This window comes from Pongo pygmaeus, chromosome Y (assembly GCF_028885625.2).
Source record: "Pongo pygmaeus isolate AG05252 chromosome Y, NHGRI_mPonPyg2-v2.0_pri, whole genome shotgun sequence".
Lineage (NCBI taxonomy): Eukaryota > Metazoa > Chordata > Mammalia > Primates > Hominidae > Pongo > Pongo pygmaeus.
In genome coordinates this window covers 36,818,778-36,836,478 of record NC_072397.2, presented here as the reverse complement: position 1 = coordinate 36,836,478, position 17,701 = coordinate 36,818,778, and the positions used below count along the sequence as shown (strand labels likewise).

Here is a 17,701-nt window from a genome sequence, read left to right as displayed (position 1 = left end):
CATTCTCCATCAACCTCTGTGGCTGCTCCTTCTTGGTTTCCTTGTTGGCAATCTGCTGCTGTTCACCCATTCATTCTCTTTTCATTCCCCATGAGTTTCTCAAGTGTGTTTCTATTCCTGCAGATCTTTCCTTGTTTTTCCTGACACCTCTCCTTGTCTGACCCTCCCCCACTCTAAGGCACATGTTCCATCTGTGTGCACTTTTGGCATCCTGGGATGCTCCCAGAGTGTTCCCTGCCATACTCCAACAGGTTTTCTCCCCCAGACTCTGTGAGGGCAGTAGCATTTTCTCCACTGTTGCTTCAATACTCAATACACAACACAGAAGCTGATTCCAAAACATTTACTGGGCCAACTGAGACTAAATATATGTTCCTCCAGATCTTAAAAAGTTACAATAATAAACATAGCACAATAGTCCAAAAAAGTCTCTTCAGTCATGAATTCTCTATATATGCACAAGAGTTTTAAATCATTATGAGGAAAATTTAAACAGAAACTGTCACAAAGTTCCCTAAGATAAATTATTTTTCTTTATGCTTCAATTCATCAGATGAGACTCAAGACCATGTGTTATTGTAAATATTTCTAGCTTACAGCATAACAACCTGATGTGTATTGTTTGAATTAACACAATATAAATCTGTTAATTAAAAATTGCATAATCATTTCAAATAAAATTCTGCCTAATTTTTATGTTATTCATATGTTCAAATGATAATGAGCTCATAGGCTTTTCCAGTACCTCAGTCAAAACATTGCAGTGATTCCAGCTGTGGGAACAGCATCTGAGAGTTATGTTACAGATGGGGAAAATGTACTTATGTGACATTGGCCTTTGCACTACAGTGCCCTTTTGATTCAGGAAAATGTTGTTTCCTTAAAATTCTAAAATCTGTTCTGCCAGGTCTGAATTGTATGTGGGAAACACAGTTTTTAAAATTTTAACCACAGATGTTTTATTCCTTGATGAAAGCAGTGAATAGATAAAGGCCACCAGAAGAGCCTCTGATGTTGCTTCAGAAGCAGTGTGACAGAGAGCATCATCCTGAAACACTCCCTTATGTCTGCCTAAAATCATGTTAGGTAGGAAAGTCAAAACTTAGGAGGCTGTGGAGATCCAAGGGGATCATTGAGCTCTGAGGCTTATGAGAGGAGAGAAGAGAGAGAGGTCTAAGACTTTCTGGGTATAAATTTATTGGTTACAAGTGCAATTTTCTGTAAGCATGGATTGTGTAATTGTGAAGTCAGGGCTTTTAGGGTATCTATTACCTGAATAATAGACATCGTACCCATTAAGTAATTTCTCACTATACACCCCTCCCATCCTGTCATCCTGCTAAGTCTCCATTATCATTCCATTCTCTATATCAGTACCTAGACATCTTTAAGCACCCACTTATGAGTGAGAATATACGATGTTTACTCTCTGTCTGGTTGTTTCACTTACAATAATGACCTCCAGTTCCATCCATGTGTCTCCAGCAGTTATGATTTTATTCTTTTTTATGCCTGAATAGTATTTCATTGTGTATATTTTCTACATTTTCTTTCTCCAAACATCTGTTGATGGACATTAGGTTGATTTATATCTGTGCTACCATGAATAGCATTGCAGGAAACATACAAGTACGGGTATCTTTCTGATACATTTATTCATTTTCCTTTGTGTAGCTACCCAGTGGTGGAGTTGCTGGATCAGACAGAGCCAATTGATGATCAGTAATGGTGGCCAATAATCAGCTAGAAACAAAGTACTTACCAGGGCCTAAAAATGCCAAAACTCTGAGACCACTTACCTTGAAAAACTTCAACAGCCCTGAGTTAAACATCCAGACACATTTATCCACCATTTAAATACCCTTTATTGCCTGTCCCCTGTGCATCTCAGAAGTCTCTTTTTACCACACTGTATATACAGCATTAGCCATTTATATGAAACTCCAAGGCATGTTATACTAAATAGTCAATCATGTATCCATAGTACCTAGCGCAGTCCTGGCATATAGTTTCCTACTAAACATTTGAAGAAAGAAATAATTATCTTCTATGCAGGTTCCAAGATTTAAGGGGATTTCTCAGTAAAAATAAAGTATTACAGTTCACAAATAATCCACTTCCTTTTTTGCAAGTGGGATATATTTTAATCGTATACCCTAATAACATTATTTTCATTTACTTCCATCTAAATATACTGTCCTAGGAAAGCAGTAAGAAAAAGAGTTAAAGCTGGAGCTTGAAGAATTGTACATTGTCCACACTGTGCCCTGGCGTTCATCGCTCCCCTGAGCTTCATCTGTTACGTATGTCAGGGAAGATAAACAGTGTGAAAGTGGCCTCAACAAAGGACCCCAGATCTCTGGCTTCCCCATCTGGAAAGTACACCTCTGTGAACAATGTCTTCAGAGCCTGATGACAAGAATGGCCCAAGCAGTCCACCAGGGAAAACTGGGCCATGTGTACATCAACACAGAGCATCAAGCAGCAAGTAACATGTAACCGAAGGAGACAGCAGGAGCAACAAGGAGGGACAACCATGACCTACGAAGGCACCATTCCAGAGATGCCTGGACCCCACAATAGGCTCAGTGCCCATTAAACTCTTGGGAACCAGTGCTTTCCCTTGCCATCACTTGGCATATTTGGCATTTTGCTACTTAAAATAATGGTTTTAGTGTTCACCTTTCCTAGGAGACAGGCAGATCCTGTGACACTACAGCTTCTGGCACACAGTAGGTACATCACAAACATCTGCTGAGTTCACACACTCTTGCCTTCTCAAAGCTTCTTGTCAAATCTTCAGTGAAGAGGAATTGCCGATTGAGAAAGAATTAAACTTCTAGAGACTCCTGGATCCACTGAAGTTTGAGGCAAGGTGAGATTTGTTTACTGCCATATTCCTAGCTCATAACATACTGTAGTCACTTAATAAATGTTTATTAAACAAGTGAGTGAATTGACTCATACATCTTACTTAGCAATATGTTTTCTGTGTAAAGTTGATATATGTAATAGTTTACTTCTGGTATAATTTTACATTACTTATTCAACAAATCTGACAATTCAACTAGGTGCCAGGCACACCACTGCTGAAGAAAAAGAGGTATAAGATACAATTTCTGTCTACAAGAAAGCCACAGTCTAAAAAGTAGAAACATATGAACGAATTTTTACAATAAATTGGCTAAATTCAAAACAGGAAGGGTTTGTTTCTATTTTAAACAGCCCTAATCAGGAAATGTTAGAAAGTTCTAAGTACAAAATATTTCAACACACCATCTAAGCATGAAGCAGAAACCAACCATAAATGAGTTTGCTACCACCAACCTCAACAGTAAGAATTCCAATCCTGCTGCTGCAAATTAAGTGCCACTCTGACTTTATTATCTGATTTTGCTATCTGGAGAACAAATTAGTTATTTTGTGAGTGAGTTTGATGAAGGATGAGTTTAGTCCCGATTTTCTGTTCATCTCATGCCCTTCACCGTATAAGGTCAACCTGCCATGTTGTAACATAGAAAGAAGATCTCATGAGGTGCAGACCCTTGGACTTCCCCACCTCCAGAACCATGAGCAAAATAATCCTTTTTACAAATTACCCAGGCAGTGGAACCATGTTGTTTCAGCCGCAAGTGGACCCAAAGACTTTATTATTTTTTCTTCTTTAAAGAACTAAATTACTTAACTTACAAAGGAGCACATCAAATTTCCTTACAAATAATCAAAAAGCCCACATATATTTTTATAGGAAGTAGTACAACAGTCTGACACTGAAAGAAAACATCATTTTACTTTTAACTATACTTTGAGAAATAAAGAAAAAGCAAACATATAAGTTGTCATGCAGTTTTATTTTTCAGTAAGATAATTGCAGATATTTTTACGGTTTTTTTGGTCTATGTAAATGTTAGTCTCTGTTGTCATGCATAATCTGATACTGTTTTAATGGAAGATCATTTGTAATTAGGGTGATATTTGTCCAGTTGTGATGGTTGAAGATCTGGCCTGGAATGAGGGACAGCTGATGTATCAGGTATCGTAGGCATTTGCAACCATGGTTTGCCTACTGGTAGCAGGTTAGGATGTGGAGCCTCGTAGACTAATACCACAGGATATCTTGTTGGAAGAGCAGATGGTTCCACTATCAGCCCCAGAAAACAGTTTTGCAAGGGAATTATGTTGTGGTATTGAGAAGTTGTGGTTGTAATGAAATTCACAATGTGGCCACTTGCTTGGATGCAGGTGCTATGAGAGTGCATATGAATAGAGGTCAACTGATTTAAAATAGCATGCTGATCTGTTGCAATTTGTTGAGACAAGTGACAATAACAAACACTTAAAATATCAGATTTCTGTTTCATCACACAAACTTAATATCATCAAAAAATTCATGAACATGGTTTACTATTTTCAAGAATGTGCTTTTGGGAAAAGAGCACTAAAGTTGTTAAGCCCTCAAGTGAAAACATGTTATATATTAATAGTAACATTGCATTAAGTGGCTTTGGTAGATTTATTTTGATTTCACTGGTAAGATTCAAAGTTGTTAGCAAAATTTCTTAAAATGCTGGAAGGTTAATTCTCAAGCTGAACTCAATAATTTCAAAAAAATTAAAAAAATTTTACCTTAGTATTTTATATAATTTTCAAAATCTGGTCTTACTTCATGTATTAACATATTTACTGATGTACAAAGTAAAATTACATATATACTCTATGTAAAGTGGTAACTGAAATATATTAAATATCTTGCTTAAGACAATGGATTCATTCTCTCCTGCCAGAAAGGTGGCTACAAAGGCAGATCTTTGAAAATTCTGTCAAATTTTACTAAATCCATAAAGGCTGAGATGTCAAACAAAACTTTTGATACTGTCAGCTTGAAATATTCTGTAAGGAGACTTTCTATGCAAAATTTCTTTCTTGACGAGTTCTTCATTAATCACTATGCAAGTTCCATTCCCATCCTATAGAATAGACTTGAATTGGTCACTCTCAAATATTTTCTGATATTTTCTGGGGAAGGTCAGAGAAAAAAAAATCATTATCTTTATCTGGCTTAGAAACACACACTGTGTCACATGGCCATTTTAACAAGGATTCTTGTGAAAAAACCTGAACAGCATTTTCTTCAATCATTGACCTTAAGTCTGAGTCCCCGGGGAATGTGAGTTTACACAGTGGAGATCTAGCGGAGGCTTCTGAATCAGTTAATTCATCTCTGGGAGAAACAACTTGAGTTTCTGAGGAAACATGTGCCATCTCAAATAAATATTTCTTTAGATACTCTTCCACCCTGTATGGTTTTCAAGACTGAAGCTTCAAACGCAGCTTCAGAAGGCTTATGCAGGTAAGGCAATCTAAAGCATCACTCTAGTATATGTCAAGCTGAGTAGCAAAGACATCACAAGAGGACTTTAGTCTCCTAGCATTCAATAAAAATCTGGCCAAAAGTATTTCCTTCCCAGTCTGAGAAATGTAGCCAGTGAAAATAAAACATAGACTGCTCACTTATACATTGTAGGCTGCAAAATCACATCCCTGTAGCAGCATTTAAATAAATAAGAAAATAATGTCCTCAATCCCTGAAATAAATGTAATTCTCTCCCTGACACAGACACTCTTATTAGACTGGTGAGAGGAGCATAGGTCCTGGTAATTGCAAAATGAAAAAAAAAAAAAAAAAAGAAAAAGAAAAAGGAAAACAAAAGTTAACGATTTTAAAACCTCTATGACTTTGGCATGTTGGATTGAAAACTGTTGCAGTGCAAAACCAATATGGTAAAAACACATAGCCATAGAGAAAAAAAGTAGGTTACTGGTTATCAGAGGCTGGGAAATAAAAAGAACTGTTTAGTAGATATGGAGTTTCCTGCTGGGCAATAGAAATGTTTAGGAACTAAAGATAGATGATGATTGTATGACATCATAAACATATTAAATTCCATTGAATTGTACACTCAAATGTAATTTTTCATTATGTGAAACTTACCTTGATAAATCAAGGGGAGAACAATTGTGAATAAAACTAACTAATTACATTTCAGAATAAAAAGTTATTTATATGCATATCTCTTCAAAACCTTTTTCAGTCATATCAGAAAAATAAATAATGATTTTATTTGGTATGTCTGTAAATATCTGACAAATGTTAATGATGAAAGAGATTTTAAAAGAAGGTGATTTACTTGTAAGGAGATCCCAAAGAGTAGGAGATGTAAATAAATAATAATAACAATAAAAATAATAACAACAAGAAAATGTTGTAAGAAAAGTAAGCATGTATGTTTGTCTAAGCAGTAAAATTTTTATTTGGCTCCAAGAACATAATCTCTATGAAAAAAGATTTTGTAAGGAATAATCTTTGTGTCCTGCAAATAATTGTTAACCTTATTAAGCAGGATTTGAATTTATAAAGTAATGTTACTATTGAATAAAATAGCAATGCTGCATTAACAGTAAGACTTTTTATATCTTCATGGTTGAAATTTGACATATTAAAATTTGAACTCTTTGACATTGATAAGCGTTGAATACATGTAGAAGAAAGAAATAAAATATTGATATTTCTCATATCGTAGGAGTTAGTTCTCTCATACTGGGAAGAGGTGTCATTGTTAGAAGATTGTCTTCGTCTAACATCCTTTAGGTTTTGTTTTTTTTTTTTTTTTGGAAAACGTAGACTTTAAATAACTGCTTTTATCAACAGGTTAATCCATGCAGTTACAAAGTAGTTAGAAATTTCTGAAAGGTGTTATAGTTAAAAAAAAAAAAAAAGCTGATTCTTACACATGTATTATCTAGCACTTCATGGGGACACTACTGTTCAAAAGGCCCTGGCAAAATAACTCCCAAATGAAACACTCAACCCAAGGTTGTTTTCAGCTCTCTGTTAGTGAAGCTGGGTGCAGAATGGAAAGCCTCTAAAAGGAGAGGATACAAAGTCAGGTGAGTAGGGGCAATTGGCAATGCTCAGAGCCTGCCAGACTCCAAACAGGGAGCCAAAGTGGTTTTTTTCTGGGACATTCTACTTGAATTATAGTTTAGTCAACCATAGATCTTCAAAAGAGAACAATTAGTTAACATGATAAAAAGTTTCCTGCATTCTTTGGACTATGTGTCTTAATTATAGTAAGCAAATTCTGACCGTTTTAACGAAAATAGCCTCCAACATTTTGCATGTATGAAGAAAACTTAATTATCCACAGGGCTTTTAATGTTTGCTGGACAACAATACATGAATGATAAGCTATAAATAATACTGATTTATGATATAAAAATACTAGTTTTTTTCATTTATTATTTTTATAGGCATTCACTGTTTGAGTCAAGGTTAGGCTTGTTAAGTGATTAAAGACAATTTTATTACAGCAGCATGTACTTATTCTATTCTAAAATAATAAAATTTGTAAACACAAACAGCTTTTATATTTGTTTGCAACCTGCAAAATTGAGTTATTTTGCTGATAAAAAATACTGAGAACTCACTTGAGGACCATGCCACCTTCTGAAAAGGCCACACACCTACTTCTTAAATGTGTTAAAGTTACAGCATATCCCAGACTCATCCAGAGCAAAATAAGTAAGCAACTGACTGCTCTTGACTGTCCCTTCCCCAGCACTAGCACTGATTGCATTGGGAAAAGCCACAGAGCAAGGCTGCACAGCCAGATGGAGGAGGCTTTTTATTTGAAGGCAAAATACCAAAATGGCTCTCTGGTGTAGGGGACTTCTACTTTCACACTCAGCTTGTACATGATCCTCTAACCTTAACTTATTTCTCCTTAATGGGCTGATTTGGACTGACTTGTTGAGAATGGTATCCATTATTAATGAGTCAGGAGAGAAAGGGATTTCTGTGGTTGCATGTAAACTTGTGATAGGTCTGCAGAAGTTACACGTGAAGAAGATAGTGAGGAAGTCAGCCATGATCCATCTATGCGAAGGTCAAACCAGCTTCATTGTATACTTTGAAGACTTTCTTAATGGTATTGACATAGGCAGCTGTTCTCAGGTCCAATCCCAGGTTAAACTTCCTGGCTGTGCACATGATTTGCCTGGCAAAACACTCCATTGTGTATGCCAAGCCAGAGTGCATGATGTCTTTCTCAGATGCACCCGGCGTCCTGTCTTGGAACTCTGCCGTGGGTACAATGGGAATAGTTCCACCATGCTTTCCAAATTGTCTTTCTAAACTCTCTTGAACAGACAAAAGCAAGTGGTAGTTAAAATCCCTTTCATACTTGAAGGTCAAACGGCTACAGCTGACATGATTTAGATTCTTCAGCCACTCAAAGTAAGATACTCTCATTCCTCTAGCATTCAAGTAGAGATCTGGAATAACAATTATGTTTCTCTCCAGGAAGATCTTGTCAGCTTCTGGAGTTGTTTGCCCCTTGGCACCTCCAGCAATGATCTTGGCTTTGACTCTGGATTCACTGGATTTGGTCAACTGATTCTCACGGGCAGCTGGGATCAGTATGTCACAGTTGACCTCCAAGATGCTTCCTTCATAGGGCTTTGCCTTGGGGAAGCCCAGAATGGACCCACGTTGCAATTTGAAGTCTTCCACTTCCTTTGGGTAAATACCACCTGGATTCCATATACTCCCTTCAGACTCACCAACAGCAATACATTTAGCACCAAAACGATGTAAATATCTCATAGAGTGTAGGCCCACATTACCAAATCCCTGAAGGACAAATGTTTTATCTCCAAACCCTGGTGTCATTCCTAAAATGCTCATGTAAGAAGCTTCATTGATGATGTTTTCAATCCCACGGAAGACACCATGGCCAGTAGCAGAGATGCGTCCATGGATTCCCCCTTGGCTGATGGGTTTACCAGTAACACGGGCTTGTGCATTAATGTCATAGTGCTCTATGGTACTGGCATAGGCATCAGCGATCCAGGACATCTCCCACTCACCTGTGCTCATGTCTGGAGCAGTCACATCAATACCACGACCAATAAAGCCTTTCTTTGCCAGCTCCTTGTGATCTTTTCCAATTCATTACTAGTATAGTTCTTGGGATTGTTCTTAACAACCCCAAATAGCACATCAACCACTGCACACTTGTATGTCATCAGAGAAGCCAAAGCTTTTACTTCATCTACACTCACATCAGTGCTGTAATGGACACTTCCCTTGCAGGGCTTGCGGTGCTGGCTGTGCTGGGCCGTGTAGCCTTAGATGACCTCCCAGGAGCCGTCGTCGTGCCCGATGCGGAAGGAGAGACTCAGCACATGGTTGCAGGGCTTGATGATCCACAGGATGCCGTGCAGCCTGTTCTCCTTCTGCTCCTCACTCTCCCAGGTCCTCAGGTCCTCCACCAGCTTGTCTTCCACGATGCTGGCGCCGCGATTGAAGAAGCCCTCCACCATCTTGAAGAAGTTGGGGTCGTCCTAGCGGTCGGCCACCGCCTCGCTGTAGTGGCTCCATGCGGCCAATGCGAGCCCCGACTGCGGGGTGGGGGCGGATTGTCCCCGGGCCTGGCCCAGCAACGCGGCCGTGTGGGCGGCCGCTGAGCCCAGGGCAGCGGGCCCGGCCCAGGAAAGCAGCAGGGATTCACCCCAGGTTTTGCGGTTTTTTGTTCTTGTTTAATTCAGATTTTTTTCTACTAATATTATGTAACAAAAATGTTCACATCAGTAAATTCTTTGTGAAGATAAAACCCGTCTCCTACCAGATGCATGTGGTTCCTCAATTTTGACCTTTTTTTAAAATTAAAAAAAGTGCAAAATTAAAATATATATATTTTTAATTTTTTACTTTTCTGGAGAATTTTCATGTCGCTCTATCTGAATGGAGTATACGCTTCTTTTGTAATGGGAGGGGATGAATGATTACTGACAGTAGCAAAAGATGGGAGATGAGTGTGGAGAAAAGAGAGCGTTAATGGGAGGATCAGAAGACAAAATCACATTAAATGTAGGAAAATCTAAGTCAAATTCTGGCTGAGCATTTTGGGTTGCTAAGATGGGTGACTGTGTAGGGAGGGAGTATGCCTTGTGTTTTCAGGGGGAGATGACTCAGCTAAAGCTGTCTTCTGACTCCAAACTACAAGCCTACCTATAGTCATAAATAGGCAAGAAAAGAAGCATTTTTACATGAAAAAGGTAAACATAAAGTAGGCTGTATCCACTTAGCTACGTAAAAGAATCAGGTATCTGTCTGATCTCCTTAGTGGCAGCCTGTGATACACATGCTCTTGCAGCTTCAGCCTCCCAGGTAGCAGGTTCTCCAGGAAAAGGCCAGTAGGCTCAGATAACTATTCAGTTTCTTTAATTATTTTAATATTTTTTATAGACAGAGTCCTGCTATATTGTTCAGGCCAGCCTCAATTTATAAGCCTGAAGTGATCCACCCACCATGGACTTATAGATTGCTAAGGTTACTGGTGTGAGCTACCATATCTTCCTGATTTGTAAAAACTTTTGTAGAGATTGTGTTTCACTATTTTGCCAAACCAGGTTCAAAATTCTTGGCCTCAAGCGATCTTTTTGCCTTGGCCTTCCAAATTATTGGAATTATTATTATGAGCAAGAAAACCTCAGCTAAAATATGTTATTATCTTTTTAATTATTACTTAATATTTTATTTAGAAAAGGTAAAGATTCATACTTAATGATACACTGGAAAAAGGTGCAATACAAAGTTATTGGAGTAGGAACCAATTTTGAAATAAACACACACTTAGATTACACAATTTTTAGTTTACGAAGAATTCTCTCACAATTACTGAAAAAATGTTTATTGTATATTTAAAATTTGAAATAATATTTTTATGGTTAGGAAAATGTAAAGAAGTATAATAGACAACCAAACCAATTATAAGTTCCCTATGAATAAAATCCAAAGCCATATACCAGTCACTGGCAGGAACACAAATTAGTTTTTTAAAATGTAAAATACAGTGATAATGAGGAATGTAGCAGCAATCTGTGTACTAATCATAGTAATTTATTTTGATTCAGGCAGAAAAATAATTCTGCTCTTTAAATAAAAAGTACCTACACAGTCAAAGACAGTTGTATTTTCAAGCTGTTTCTTAACATAATTCTTATTAGTTAACACTAGTTTTTACTGACGATCTTACCACTTCACTAACCCACATTTTAAACTAATGCTTGAGTAAAAAATAATAACTGGTGTAATAAATAAATGCTTTTCATATATCCATACATTAAGGTCCACTGTTCTAAGGTGCAGATATCTTAAATTTTTTTACTTTAAAATAACTAAACCAGAAATGAAACACAATCACATAAATTAAGGCTAATGATTCTATGAAAAAAGCAAACAGAAGACTGAAGAAAAGTATTAAAAACATGTTGATGCCTTGTAAAGAATCATAGAAGCCAAGCACACATTATTTTTGTTACTAAGAAGCTAATCTAAAAGCTTAGCACGAGCAGGGTTTAAATAAACACCATTACAAGTAAGCAGTTCTTTCACAAACTGCAAATACTCAACTTTATTGCTTTCACTTAGGAATAAATGTCATTTTTTTTTTTTTTTTTACCATACACTTTTCTCGAAGGCTGGTGACATGATGATATGATGTGGTCTTGCAACAGTTAGCCATATGTTTTATTATCTCATCTTCTTCACTAATCCTGTCCATTTGTTTATTATTTCAAAACTATGTAAGCATTTTATCCCCTCTTCTGCTGTCTATATGACATGCACTTCAGCATGTGATCAAATACATTCATGTACTCTCCATCAAAACACTAATTTTTAAAATTTCTTTTTTTATCATTACACTTAAAGTTCTAGAGTACATGGGCACAATGTGCAGGTTTGTTACATATGTATATATGTGCCATGTTGGTGTGCTGCACCCATTTACTCGTCATTTACATTAGGTATACCTCTTAATGTTATCCCTCCTTCCTCCCCACTTCCCCCATTCCATGACAGGTCTCATTGTGTGATGTTCCCCATTCTGTGTCCAAGTGTTCTCATTGCTCAATTCCCACCTATGAGTGAGAACATGTGGTGTTTGGTTTTCTGTCCTTGGCTATAGTTTGCTCAGAATGATGGTTTCCAGCTTCATCCATGTCCCTACAAAGGACATGAACTCATCATTTTTTAATGGCTGCATAAGTATGCCATGGTATATATGTGCCATGTTCTTAATCCAGTCTACCATTGATGGACATTTGGGTAGGTTCCAAATCTTCACTATTGTGAATAGTGCCACAATAAACACACGTGTGCATGTGTCTTTATAGCAGCATGATTTATAATCCTTTGTGTATATACCCAGTAATGGGATGGCTGGGTCAAATGATATTTCCAGTTCTAGACTCTTGAGGAGTCACCACGCTGTCTTCCACAATGGTTGAACTAGTTTACAGTCCCACCAACAGTGTAAAAGATTTTCTATTTCTCCACATCCACTCCAACACCTGTTGTTTCCTGACTTTTTAATAATCACCATTCTAATTGGTGTGAGATGGTCTGTCATTGTGGTTTTGATTTGCATTTCTCTGATGGCCAGTGATAATGAGCATTTTTCGATGTGTTTTCTTGCTGCATAAACATTTTCTTTTGAGAAGCGTCTGTTTATATCCTTTGCCCACTTTTTGATGGGGTTGTTTGATTTTTTCTTGTAAATTTGTTTAATTTCTTTGTATATTCTGTATATTAGCCCTCTGTCAGATGGGTAGATTGCAAAAATTTTCTTCCATTCTATAGGTTGCCTGTTCACTCTGATGGTAATTTCTTTGTCTGTGCAGAAGCTCTTTAGTTTAATCAGAACCCATATGTAAATTTTGGCATTTGTTTCCACTGCTTTTGGTGTCTTAGACATGAAGTCCTTGTCCATGCCTATGTCTTGTATTGCCTAGGTTTTTTTCTAGGGTTTTTATGGGTTAGGTCTAACATTTAAGTATTTTCAGAGACTACTATAAACACCTCTACACCAATGAACTAGAAAATCTAGAAGAAATGGATAAATTCCTTGACACATACACACTCCCAAAACTAAACCAGGAAGAAGGTGAATTCCTGAATAGACCAATAACAGGCTCTGAAATTGAAGTAGCAGTTAATAGCCTATCAACCAAAAAAAGTCCAGGACCAGATGGATTCATAGCTGAATTCTACCAGAGGCACAAAGAGGAGCTGGTACCATTCCTTCTGAAACTATTCCAATCAATAGAAAAAGAGAGAATCCTCCCCAACTCATTTTATGAAGCCAGCACCATCCTGATACCAAATCCTAGCAGAGACATATGTACAAAAAAGAAAATTTTAGACCAATATCCATGATGAATAGCGATGCAAAAAAATCCTGAATAAAATACTAGCAAACTGAATCCAGCAGCATATCAAAAAGCTTACCCACCATGATCAAGTGGGCTTCATCCCTGGGATGCAAAGCTGGTTCAATACACACAAATCAATAAATGCAAACCATCATATAAACAGAACCAAAGACAAAAACCACATGATTATCTCAATAGATGCCGAAAAGGCTTTCGATAAAATTTCTCATCATCATCAATTTTAAATCCTGTTAAATCTTCATCATCAAATTTATACCAGGAATCTCAGTCATCATCCTACCATTTTTTGAATAATATAAGAATATTTATGCCCACTGCTTGCTTGACCACAGAATACAGGCACACTTAAAAGTCTGCATTTTGTGATCTTTGTAGTTTTATTTTCAGGTTACTCTTTCTGTTAAATCAACTGATTTTCTGATTGGACAGTATTCTCTTCCAGCTTTGCAATGCCTGCTTCTGTGTAAGGTCATGTATCCAACTCCCAAGGAAATTCAAAATAATCACTGAATGTAAATGCACATTTTTATTCATACTCAAATCCTTTCTGTTGGCCAAAAAAAAAAAAAGAAAAAAAAATTATTTAAATAGCAAGTGCTTAATTATGTTAACATACCATAGACAGACAACATGTAAAATGTTCACATTCCCTGAGCAAACATTAAAACAATTAAATAATAATATTAGGGCTTATAATCTTTTAAATTTATTTATAAAAGTATAAGTAAATAATAATTAACATCATTAGGGTGATTATGCCATCGCTAACTTGAGCAATATTTTCTTACCAAAGCTTAAAATATTTACATATAGCAATCCTTTGATAGTTACAGGGGATTGGCTCCAGAAGCCTCTTAAATACTATAATTTGTGTCTGCTCAAGCTTCTGATTTACAATGATGGAGTATGTAAGTATAATTCACATCCTTCCTCTTGTGTAGTTTACTTTTTCCCTACATAAATATTTAATAAAATGTAAATGCTCCATAGGCAGATAATATACTCTAACGGCTTTAAATTTGTTACATTTTACGATCATATTGATTTGTTTTTGTTTTTGTTTTCAAACATCTTAATATACGTTTGCAGAAATCTGGTTGCAGAACCTGTGTATGTAAAAGTCTCTTATTTGTTGTAAATCAGAAAACATTACTGACACAGACACTGATGGCTATGTGCTCTGAGATAAATAACTTATGAGGAATAAGGTAGTTTGTTCTCCTAGAATTCAGAGTTCTCTTGTGAGTATAATGTATTTTTACAGATTTCATGATATAATTTATGTGACATATTTGGAATTATTACCGCACAACAAATATGGCTGTTAAACTAGTTGTGGAAGGAATGAGAACATACACAGGAGCTCCAAATGTCATAATTTCCTTGTAGCTACAGAGAAAAATAACGTTATCTTACACATATCTATCATGTTTCTATATGTTTTTCTCTACACCTGAGGTTATTGATACAAAAAGAAACAATATCCAGTTTATGCACTGATGAAGTTCATCGCATAGAAAAATTAGCTAGGCAGACATGCACGCCACAGTGAAGTGCTAAGAAAACATAAAGCACAAGCAACCAAGAGCAAAGATGGAGACTTTATTAGAATTTTATATTCTGTCTGCCTCATTCACTTTTTGTCAGTATAATTATCCATCTTTATCTGTTTTAAATTCAACACCCTAGGGGTAAAACCAACTATAATACCAGGACTTGAATTTTACATTTTTGTTGTTGTTGTTTGTTAGTGGCTGTTAATCAAGTGTTAGTGAACATCCCATATGGAGATTCTAATAAAAGAAACACTGCCAAGGTTGCAATGACTGCATGGTGTGATCTATCAGATCTAGAAAGGCAGAGGAAAGTTTGTGTTTTAATCTCCATTGATGATAAGTGCTGAGATGCTATTTGAAAACCAAACAATTTCTGATCACTGAGGAAGATAAACAGAAATTTAAGAATTATTTACTACAGTTAAAATATTCTAATTTATTTAGTTTCTGTCAATATCTATGCAAAAAAGTAAAGGAATGATAAATTACTTGAGTACAAACATTTCCAAAATTAAAGTATTCTGGGTTCACTTACTTCATAGCTGTATCTTAAATATGCAAACTGCCACTAAAACCTAACATTTTTTTCGGCTTTATTTCGAACCAGATACTTTTTATTTTCAACCAGATGCTTTTATACTCTTAGCAGCCTGATTTTAATAGTTATATCATGTTGCTAATGGGTCCATGTAGCATTATCTCAAAAACAATATTTTTCCTTAGCAGAAAAACCTTAATTTGAGAAAAATATTCAGAGAATCCTAAAAATAAGTACAGCTTATATGACACAGACAGAACAACAGTAAAAAAAAAAAAAAAAAAGAAAAATGCCTACTTTAAAAAACAAAATGTGAATATAATTATTAAAAATTAAAAGCCCGGCATGGTGGCTCATGCCTGTAATCCCAATGCTTTGGGAGGCTGAGATGGGTGGATCAAGAGGTCAGGAGACCACCCTGGATAACAGTGAAACCCCATCCCTACTAAAAATAGAAAAAGAAAATAGCCGGGTTTGATCGTGGGCTCCTGTAGTCCCAGCTACATGGGAAGCTGAGGCAGGAAAATGGCGTGAAGCCAGGAGGCAGGGCTTGCAGTGAGCTGAGATTGCATCAATGCACTGCAGCCTGGGTGACAGAACGAGACTTCGTCTCAAAAAAAAAAAAACTTCTCATTATTTGAAGGCTGAATTTCATTTACCAGGTCATAGAAATGTGACTACATCTAGCATGGTTTGAAAACAAACAAACAAAAGTGGTAATTATTATTAACTAAAATTTCAGGGGAGGAGGCAAGATGGCCTAATAGGAAGAGCTCCGGTCTACAGCTCCCAGCGTGAGTGACGCAGAAGATGGGTGATTTCTGCATTTCCATCTGAGGTACCCTGTTCATCTCATTAGGGAGTGCCAGACAGTGGGCACAGGTCAGTGGGTGATCCCACCGTGCATGAGCCAAAGAAGGGTGAGGCATTACCTCACTCAGGAAGCACAAGGGTTCAGGGAGTGCCCTCTCCAGAGGTGACAGACAGCACCTGGATAATCGGGCCACTCCCACCCGAATACTGTGTTTTTCCGATGGGCTTAGGAAATGGTGCACCAGGAGATTATAGCCTGACCCTGGCTCAGAGGGTCCTACACCCACGGAGTCTCGCTGATTGCTAGCAAAGCAGTCTGAGATAAAACAGCAAGGCAGCAGCGAGGCTGGGGGAGTGGTGACAGCCATTGCCCAGGCTCGCTTAGGTAAACAAAGCAGCCCGGAAACTTGAACTGGGTGGAGCCCACCATAGCTCAAGGAGGCCTGCCTGCCTCTGTAGGCTCCAAGTCTTGGGACAGGGCACAGACAAAGAAAAAGACAGCAGTAACCTCTGCAGACTTAAATGTCCTTGTCTGACCACATTGAGGAGAGCAGTAGTTCTCCCAGCACACAGCTGGAGATCTGAGAACGGGCAGACTGCCTCCTCAAGTGGGTTCCTGACCCCTGACCCCTGAGCAGCCTAACTGGGAGGCACCCCGCAGCAGGGGCAGACTGACACCTCACACAGCCGGCCAGGTACTCCAACAGACCTGCAGCTGAGGGTCCTGTCTGTTAGAAGGAAAACTACAGAAAGGACATCCACACAAAAAACCCATCTGTACATCACCATCATCAAAGACCAAAAGTAGGTAAAACTACAAAGATGGGGAAAAAACAGAGCAGAAAAACCGGAAACTCTAAAAAGCGGAATGCCTCTCCTCCTCCAAAGGAACGCAGTTCCTCACCAGCAACGGAACAAAGCTGGATGGAGAATGACTTTGATGAGCTCAGAGAAGAAGGCTTCAGACAATCAAATTACTCTGAGCTATGGGAGGATATTCAAAACAAAGGCAAAGAAGTTGAAAACTTTGAAAAAAATTTAGAAGAATGTATAGCTAGAATTACCAATACAGAGAAGTGCTTAAAGGAGCTGATGAAGCTGAAAACCCAGGCTCGAGAACTAAGTGAAGAATGGAGAAGCCTCAGGAGCCAATGCGATCAAATGGAAGAAAGGGTATCAGCCATGGAAGATGAAATGAATGAAATGAAGCGAGAAGGGAAGTTTAGAGAAAAAGGAATAAAAAGAAAAGAGCAAAGCCTCCAAGAAATGTGGGACTATGTGAAAAGACCAAATCTACATCTGATTGGTGTACCTGAAAGTGACGGGGAGAATGGAACCGAATTGGAAAACACTCTGCAGGATATTATCCAGGAGAACTTCCCCAATCTAGCAAGGCAGGCCAACATTCAGATTCAGGAAACACAGAGAACACCACAAAGATACTCCTCGAGAAGATCAACTCCAAGGCACATAACAGTCAGATTCACCAAAGTTG

At 37.6% G+C, this 17,701-nt stretch overlaps 2 pseudogenes; both read right to left on the bottom strand.

The window, feature by feature from the left end:
- Positions 1-3,953: 3,953 nt before the first annotated feature.
- On the bottom strand, positions 3,954-5,126 carry LOC129025762 (heat shock transcription factor, Y-linked-like; annotated as a pseudogene).
- Positions 5,127-7,936: 2,810 nt separating this feature from the next.
- LOC129025761 (glutamate dehydrogenase 1, mitochondrial-like) lies at positions 7,937-9,399 on the bottom strand (annotated as a pseudogene).
- Positions 9,400-17,701: the final 8,302 nt, after the last annotated feature.